This window comes from Lithobates pipiens, unplaced genomic scaffold (assembly GCF_037356315.1).
Source record: "Lithobates pipiens isolate NorthernLeopardFrog02 unplaced genomic scaffold, aLitPip1_a1.2 Scaffold_19, whole genome shotgun sequence".
Classification (NCBI taxonomy): Eukaryota; Metazoa; Chordata; class Amphibia; order Anura; family Ranidae; genus Lithobates; species Lithobates pipiens.
In genome coordinates, this window is record NW_027507764.1 from 424,592,056 (window position 1) to 424,601,904 (window position 9,849).

Sequence of the window (9,849 nt, forward strand, 5' to 3'; positions counted from 1 at the left end):
GAGTGAGTTGAGGGGTGGAGAGATAGCTGTGCGTCGTCAACGTAGAAATTATATTGAAAGCCGCAAGAGGCTATCCACTGACCCAGGGAAGAGGTGTAGATTGAAAATAAGAGGTCCAACAGAACCTTGGGGGACCCCGACAGAGAAGGGAAGAGGAGTGGAGGAAGTAGAATTGTAAGTGACACTGAAGGTGCATTGGGATAGGTAGGATGAGAGCCACTGAAGAGCACAGTCACGGAGACCAAGGGTGTAAAGTTTTTTTTTTGAGGAGGGGTGGTCAACCATGTCAATGGGAGCTGAAAGGTCCAGAAGCAGAAGTACAGAATAGTGTCTCTTGTTTTTTGCAGTTAGTATGTCATGTGTGAGTTTTAAAAGAGCAGTTTCTGTGGAGTGTTGAGGGCGAAATCCAGATTGAAGGGGATCAAGAAGGTTATTCTTAATGAGGTGGTCACTCAGTTGATTGTAAACCAGGCGTTCAAGGGTGACCAGTGTATGTTTTAGAGCATTGGGGAAAATGCCAGAGGCGAGGGAGAGATTGAAGATGTGGGTTAGAGAGTGTAGGATAGAGTCAGAGGGCGACCATAGTATTTGAGAGGGAATAGGGTCCAGGGAGCAGGTGGTTAGGTGGGCGTTAGAAAGGAGTTTGCCAACTTCGTCTGTAGTAGCAGATTTGAATAAGGGGAGTGTCAATTGCACCTGTTGACATGGGGTCTTAACTGGAGGAGATACCTGTAGAGTGGAGATTTCATCACAGATTGCTAATCACTTCAAAAACAGGATTGATACAATCTCCTGGGCAGTGGGTGAGTCAGTGGGTGGAGGACGAAGTAGAGAGTTGAAGGTAGAGAAGAGTTTACGGGGACTGGATGAGAAGATATTAATATGAGTTGTAAAATAGGTCTGCTTGGCAGCGTGGAGGAGAGAATAGTATTTTTGGAGGGAAGACTTGTATTGGTTCAAGTCTTTGAGAGACTTAGTCATGTGCCACAAACAGTCAAGAATGCGACTACGTTTTTTGAGAATTTTAGTGTCATCTGTTTGTCAGGGTTGTAGGAGGTCGAGGCCTGATTCTGCGCGTAGTGAGGGGAGCGAGCTTGTCCAGGGTGGAGGACAGGGATTTATTGTAGATGGAAGTGGCTTGGTTAAGGCAGGACAGGGGAGAGATTTTGTCATAGAGGTGGTCAATAGCAGAATAGAGGAGTGAAGAGTTGAAGTTGTGAACGCTTCTATGGGTGATGGTTAGGCGATTGGAGGGAAAGGTAGTGGAAGACAGGGAGAGAGAGAAACGAATAAGGTGATGGTCGGACATTGGAAAGGGATTGTTTGAGAAGTTGCATGGAGTGCATAGGTAGGAAAATACAAGGTCAAGGGTGTTGCCAGAGTGAGTAGAAGCCTGTACCCATTGCTTTAGGTCAAATGAAGAGGTTAGACTAACAAGTTTAGAAGTAGCAGGAGCGTATTAGCAGGGATGTTGAAATCACAGGGAAGGATCGTGGGAATTTCCGAAGAGAGAAAGTAGGGTAGCCAGGCAGAAAACTCATCAAGGAAAGTCATTAATGGTCCAGGGGGGCCGGTAAATCACAGCAATTCTTAGGGAAGTTTGAGAGAATAGACATATACAGTGAGCTTCAAATGATGAGAGGGAGGGAAGTGAATAACCTTAAAGTGGTTTGGTACCTAAAAATGAAAGTTCATGTTATTAAAATCAACAGATAGCATACTTACCTAAACGAACCCTGGAAAAAAAAAATATTATTTACTTACCTTTTATTTCTGATGTTTCAGCTGACTTCCGGGTTGTCCTCCCGTGGGAGTAGGCGTGGCTATCGTCCTCGCAATGGTCCCTGGGAAATTTCCCAAGAATCCATGGGGGACAATGAAAGTTTTTCTTTCCTTGTCACTGCTCTCACTGAGCATGTGCAAGATGGAGCGGAGCATGCTGGGAGCTAGACGTCATCATATACCAGGAAGTAAATGCCTGTGGGCTTCAGACGCCCACAGTTAAAATGGAAAATGCCAGAGCAGGTTTTTATAAGTCATCCTGAGGAAAAGATTTGTCGCGCCGGGGGTCAAATAAACGCCGGACGTGGATGCCAATCGAAGGTAGCACTCGCCCACCAGTGAGACAGGTAAGAAAAAAATAAAAAAAGAGCGGAATCCCGCTTTAAAAGGGGCTTTGGGGGGATAGGAGGAATCCCACTCCACCTCCCTTGCGTCCATTAGGCCTAGGGGAATGAGTTCAGTGAAGGCCACCCTGGGAGAGGGAAGCAGGAGAAGGGGTGACAGCAAGTAGATTAAAGGAATTAGTGAGAAAGAGGTCATGAACAGCGGTGAGTTTTTTGCAGACAGAGCGGGCATTCCAGAGGGCACAGCAGAAGGGGAGGCTGGCATTGGGAGAAAGAGGAATGGAGACTAAATCGCGTAGATTGCGACTACTGCCAGAGGGTGTGGCGTGATGGTTATAGGTGTGTTGGGCACAGTTAAATAAGGGAGGCCCGGGGTTTGGGGAAATATCTCCAGTGGTTAGAAGCAGTGAGGTAATATGAGAATACAATTTGTACGAGAGGACATGCTTCAGTATCCTGGGGGGTTTGTTAGCAAGTGGGCTTAGCGTTAGAAAGAGGTGATAAGTGCAGTAATGGGGGAGGGAGAAGTGAGGGTGATATGTACAGATTGTGGGGTGGAGAAGAGGGATGAAGAAAAGAGTTTGGGGACAGAGGCTGCAATTGTGAAAAGGAGAAGAGGCAAAGAGGGCATGTTTCAGAGAGGAAGGTGAGATAATTTGGAAATGAAGTCAGCTGCAGTCTGCTGTGGTTTGCTTTGTGCAAATCGCTGAAGTGCAAGAGCAGAAGGGCCCCTTATTTAAAGAACCCCACTTCTTTGGAAGAACCCCCTGCATGTGTTCCCCCATAGGTTTTTATACTGTGTTGGGTGTGGATTGAATCTGGCAATTAATCAATCAGGAGGTAATATTAGGCACACAGCTAGCAAAGCAAAACTTTTCACACCACAATCAAACTGCAAGAGGACCAAAAGGCAAAAATTGTAAAGATAAGGGAACTCATAATTTAGGTAAGACTTAATAGCTAAATAAACATCAAAATAATGTGAGCATGGCTACAGATAGCATTGAAACAATGGTGACAAACAGATTTACCAAATATGCATTTGAGTAGTCAGTCAATGTTCGGTTTAAGACAGATGAGAGTAGAAATGCAGATCTACCAAATATGCATTTGAGCAGTCAGTAAATTTTTATTCCTTTATATTGGCTTTTGGAATTTACAAAATGCAGCAATGTAGAAATCAGATGAAAGGTTTAGCCCCGAAAACACTTTTTGATAGATAAAAAGTGCATTTTATATACATCTATATACAGTGGGACAAAAAAGTATTTAGTCAGCCACCAATTGTGCAACTTCTCCCACTAAGCCCTTGTACACACGATCTGAGATTCCGACGGAATGTGTCCGATCGGAGCGTTTTGTCGGATATTCCGACTGTGTGTGGTATGCATCGGACTGTTTCCGTCGGAATATCCGTCGGACCAAATTTTCCAACTTGCCGGAAATATTTTCCGACAAAATGCTCAGATCGGACATACTCCGATCATGTGTAGAGAATTCCGATCGGACAAAGTGCCATGCATACTCAGATTAAATTCCTACATCAAAGCTATTGGCTACTAGCCTGAACATAGTCCCGCTCTAACGAAATAACGTCATCACATCGGATTTTCAGACAACTTCGTCCTACCGTGTGTATACAACTGTTTCGGACAAAATCCGTCGGACTCTCCGACCGTGTGTACAAGGGCTTAAAAAGATGAGAGAGGCCTGTAATTGTCATCATAGGTATACCTCAACTATGAGAGACAAAATGTGGAAACCAATCCAGACAATCACATTGTCTGATTTTTGAAAGGATTTATTTTCAAACAAGCAAGATTTCTGGCTCTCCCAGACCTGTATCTTGTTCTTTAGGAGGCTCCTCTGTCCTCCACTCATTACCTGTATTATTGGCACCTGTTTGAACTTGTTATCAGTATAAAAGACACCTGTCCACAATCTCAAACAGTCACACTCCAAACTCCACTATGATGCAGACCAAAGAGCCGTCGAAGAAGGACACCAGAAACAAAATTGTAGACCTGCACCAGGCTGGGAAGACTGAATCTGGAATAGGCAAGCAGCTTGGTGTGAAGAAATCAACTGTGGGAGCAATAATTAGAAAATGGAAGACATACAAGACCACTGATAATCTCCCTTTATCTGGGGCTCCACACAAGATCTCACCCGGTGGGGTCAAAATGATCACAAGAATGGTAAGCAAAAATCCCAGAACCACACGGGGGGACCTAGTGAATGACCTGCAGAGAGCTGGGACCAACATAACAAAGGCTAACATCAGTAAAACACTACGCCAACAGGGACTGAGATCCTGCAGTGCCAGATGTGTCCCCCTGCTTAAGTTAGTACATATTCGGGCCCGTCTGAGGTTTGCTAGAGAGCATTTGGATGATCCAGAAGAGGATTGGGAGAATGTCATATGGTCAGATGAAACCAAAGTAGAACTGTTTGGTAGAAACACAACTCATCATTTTTGGAGGAGAGAGAATGCTGAGTTGCAACTAAAGAACACCATACCTACTGTGAAGCATGGGGGTGGCAACATCATGCTTTGGGGCTATTTCTCTGCAAAGGGAACAGGACGACTGATCCGTGTACATGAAAGAATGAATGGGGCCATGTATCGTGAAATTTTGAGTGCACACCTCCTCCTGATGGGCAGCAAGGGCATTGAAGATGAAACATGGCAGGGTGGGGTGCTCTGTCCACTTCGGGGGGCTCCCAGGTACACCCTTCGTGGTCGCCACTATGATCCTTTCTCGTTGATTATAATACTTATTCGCCATGCAATCTCTTAACTTGATATCGTGGAATGTGAGAGGCCTCAATTCCAGGATTAAACGTGCCTTAGTGTTCAAATATATCCAAAAACGTAACCCAAGTATAATTTTTCTCCAAGAAACACAGTTGACAGGATCAAAGACATTGGCCCTTCATAGGGCATTTGTGGGCAGAGCATTCCACTCTACGTACTCCAACTATGCCAGGGGGGTGTCGGTCTTGGTCTGCAAGTCGTTACTGTGCCATACCAAGATGGTCAAGACTGACCCTATGGGTAGGTTTGTGGTTCTAGTATTGGAAATAGACAACAGATTGTATACTTTTGTAGCTGTGTACATCCCCCCCCCCCCCCCACATTTACTATAGAAGTGTGGGGAACAATTATGGATGCTGTCCTCTGGGTCGCAGAGGGCCCCATTGTTCTTGCAGGCGAAATGAATGTGGTGCTCTTGCCTGGCACGGACAGATTTTGGTATGACACCTAGAAATAGTTCCCCATTGGCACAGTGTATTAGATCATATAACCTAGTGGAGGCCTGGAGGTGGAAAAACCCACATGTCAGAGCTTATTCCTGTCACTCCACCACGTTCAATACCCTTTCCAGGATAAACTTGTGCTTTGTGTCCAGTGAGTTATTGCCGAGATTGCTGGAAGCCCAATACCTACCTAGTGCTGTCTCAAACCACTCCCCACTCTTGATCACTATTGACATGGAGAGGCCGAGAGGGTACAATGTGTGGATATTGAGCCCATTGTGGCTCAAGGAGGAAAGTTCCGAGAGGTCTACGAAGACATCTATATGAGACTTTTGGCTTGAGAACAGACCTGAGGCCCCCGTCGGAGTAACATGGGACGCGTTTAAGGCCACACTTAGAGGCTCCGTTGCTGGGGTTATTAAACAACTTAGATCAGATAGGCAGTGGAAACTTTTAGATGCAGAAAGGAAAGCGACAGATGCAGAGGTAGACTATATTGAAAACCCCAATTCAAATACATATAAAATCTGGAGGGAGGGGGTGCGACACTTAGATTTAGTACTGGTGGAAAAAACTTCTATATCAAGCGCAATGCATATTTGGATTCGGCAATAAGAACAGTAGATTTATGGCATACCTGGCCCACTCACAGCAGACCTCAGCTTCTATGCCACGTATATATATTATATTATTGTTTATTGTATTATTATTATATATAACAAACAGAGGACCCTGTGTACCACACAAACAGAAATAGTGAATGCTTTTGTGCAATTTTATTCTGAATTGTATTCTTCTAGGGTGGATTATGGGGAAGAGGAGGTTCAAAGGTACCTGGCCCCCATCCCGCTCTTAGAATTGGGTGAGGAGGCAGTGAAGGACCTGGAACTTCCCATTAAAATAGAGGAAATACTCTCTGCAATACGTGCCCTCAGCCTGAATAAGACGCCAGGCTTGGATGGCTTCCCGGCAGAGTGGTATGACACATATGTAGACAGTCTGGCCCCAAAATTGTTGGACATGTATATAGGAGCCCGGGAGCAGGGTGTGCTTCCCGAATCGCTGAGGGAGACGCTTATTGTGTTAATACCGAAACCGCACAAGGACCATGAGCTATGCGAGTCTTACAGGCCCATATCATTGATTAATGTTGATGCCAAAGTACTAGCTAAAATTCTTGCTCTAAGACTCAACAAGGTTATAGCATCCGTTATTCATCCGGATCAAACAGGCTTTATACCCGGGAGATCAACAGCAATAAATCTTAGACGTCTTTTCGCCAGTCTCCAATCAGAAGGCCAAGATCAGGACACACGAGTAGTAGTATCCTTAGACATGCATAAAGCCTTTGATTCAATAGAGTGGCCATATTTGCTTGCGGTCCTTGGGCGGTTGGGCTTCGGCCCTAGATTTGTGGCATGGGTGAAACTGCTGTACACTAGGCCAACGGCGAGACTCAAAGTGAATAATATTATCACGGACTCATTTGAGATTACAAGAGGCACTCGGCAGGGGTGCCCGTTGTCGCCCCTGCTGTTTGCCCTAGCTATTGAGCCACTGGCAGCGGGCTTAAGGTCAGACTCCGGAATCAAGGGGTGTAAAATCAATGATAGAGAAGAAAAAACCTCACTATATGCTGATGATATGCTCCTTTACTTAGCAGATGCAGAAGACTCACTGAGGAAGGCACTTGATCAGATCTCTAGGTTTGGTGCATACTCCGGATTCAGAGTAAACTGGACTAAATCCATGCTCCTCCCGCTCTGCCCTGGGTATGATCCTAGATTGCCGTCAGAGGTGCCCTTAAAAAAGGTTTCCCAGTTCCGTTATTTGGGGGGTTGAGGTGCAGCTGCCATTGAGTAATTATACTAAGAACAATATATCCCCCCTAGTGATGAGATTGAAAGAAAATCTACAGACGTGGTGTACACTGCCCCTCAACCTTCTGGGTAAAATAAATATATACAAGATGATATACCTACCTAGATTTTTATACCTGTTGTGGCACGCACCGATATATATCCCCAAAAAAGTATTTCAGGGAATAAGATACTAATGTCCTTTCTGTGGGGAGCCAAACCAGCCAGAGTGTCATTGGACACGTTGCACCTACCGATTCGTTCGGGAGGTCTAGCACTGCCAGATTTACAGTGTTATTATCTGGCCTCCCAATTAACACATGTGCACTGGTGGGGCTTCCCAACATTAGATATTGTCTCAGTGGCTACTCAGGCGGCCCAGGTCCACTCCTATGAAACATTAATTAACGTATTGTACAGAAATTGCCCTTATCCTGCACATGGAGCTGATAAACTGAAGCTATCCCATAAAATATTCCACATATGCAATGTTAAAATAAAGGGAGCCAGCCTCTCTGAGTCACCCAATGCCCCTCTGTGGCATAATCCCCAGCTGGCAGAAATCTTTAAAATACCAGATGGGGAATGTTGGGCAACGTATGGGATTAAGTATGCACACCAACTTTTCCAAGAGGGAATATTCAGAACATTTACAGATTTAAAAATAGAATACAAGCTGCCTAATACATTCTTCTATAGATATCTGCAGCTGAGGCATGCTGTACAAGCACAATACGGTAGACAGGAAGTGATACTAACCCCATCGAAATTAGAACAGCTTATAGCGGATGAGGACCACACAAAGCTCATATCTTGGTATTACTTTACTTTACTGACATCTTCTTCTGCCAGGATGGAAAGGGTGTCTGCACAGTGGAAGTCGGACATCCTGTCCATCAGAGGAATCCTGGGATGAGGTCTTGGAGACAGCACTACCTTCATTGATCTTGGAAAGGGACAAGCTGTTACAGTTTCACTATCTCCATAGAATTTACTACACCCCCACAGTGGCTCCACAAAATGGGAAGAATGGATTCACCTGAAGGTCATAGATGTAGTGGGAGACTTTTTCCACATGGTCTGGCAATGCCCAGAAATAGCAAAATTTTGGAGAGCAATCCTCTTATATTTAGAAGATGCTTTAGCCCTACCCAATATCTATTCTCCTGCCAGGTGCTTAGTGGGTGTTTTGAAGGAGGAAAGTATATCCACATCTCAGAAGACTCTACTTAGAATACTTTTCTGCTATGCTAAAAAAGCAATTGCTCTCAGATGGAAAGAAGCAACCCCACCATCTGTACAAACCTGGATAGGATTAGTAAATAGCTCACTACCAATGTATAAACTCACGTATACAGCCAGAGGGAGTACTAAAAAATTTGACAAAGTATGGGCAGGTTGGTTGAAATGTGCCCCGTGTGATGGAATATCTACTTAGGATGGGGGGAAGAGACACAGACAATACTTACTAAAGTAGGAATAGGAAATGATCATGATCCTGAACACGAAAGATGTACTACTGTATTCAAACTATGTAGATATTGGCGAAAAATTTGAATGGAACATAATTACACCCACATAGAGCAATATGATGAAAATATTTGTATTATTTAGGCATTGCGAGTAATGCCGCGTACACACAATCAGACTATCCGCCGGACAATCCGGCCATGTGTGTGCTAGTCTGCTGTACTTTTGAAATGAACGGACTTTCCCGCACACGGAGGAAAGTCCGTTCATTTTGAACGCAGCTCCAGGTAGCCGGGACTAGCGAAGGAAGTCAATGTTGCTGCCTACGGCGGCGAGATTGACACGTCGCTGGCCCCGTCACCTGGTATGGACTTAAAGGGGAAGCCCTACGCTGAAAAAATGGTGTGGGGGTCCCCCTAAAGTCCATATCAGACCCTTATCCGAGCACGCAGCCCGGCCGGTCAGGAAAGGGGGTGGGGGCGAGCGAGCGCCCCCCCGAGCCGTACCAGGCCGCTTGCCCTCAACATGGGTGGGTGCTTTGTGGAAGGGGGCATGCCACCTTCTCACCATACTCTCTGCCTATCTCAGGGAACATATTTGCTGCTAGGGAGAGGCCTGGACTTGCCCTTTTCCTTGTAGTCCTTTCAGCCGCTGAGAAGACAGGGTGACTGGGCTCACTCCGTCATGCTGTTGGGGATCTGGGCTGACTGCCCAGCATCCCTGGGGTATACAGGAGGGGACTGAAGCCCCATCCACCATTACAGGAAATTTGTCCTCTGTTAGTTGAGGGCAGAGGCCAGCAGCACTCTGCCCTGTTGCCAGCCCTTCTGCTGGAAACCCCACACCATATGCTCTGGCTAACTGTTGGGGAGGGAGGCCGACTGCCCCGGCTCCCTGGAACTCTGTAGTTGTTGCCGGTGCTGGGCAGATGTTGGTAGCACTCTGACCGGTTGACAGTGTATCAGCTGGGTTGGTGTCATCATTCTGGGGCGCTGTCTGCTGTTGGGACTCCCTTTCACTGCTATTGTCTCCCAGGTGCAAGAACCCTTGTTGGGGAGGGAAAATGGCTGCTTCTCCTACCTGCGTCTCTGAAATTCACTGGGAGAGAAGAACCATCACCTTCTCACTTCGGG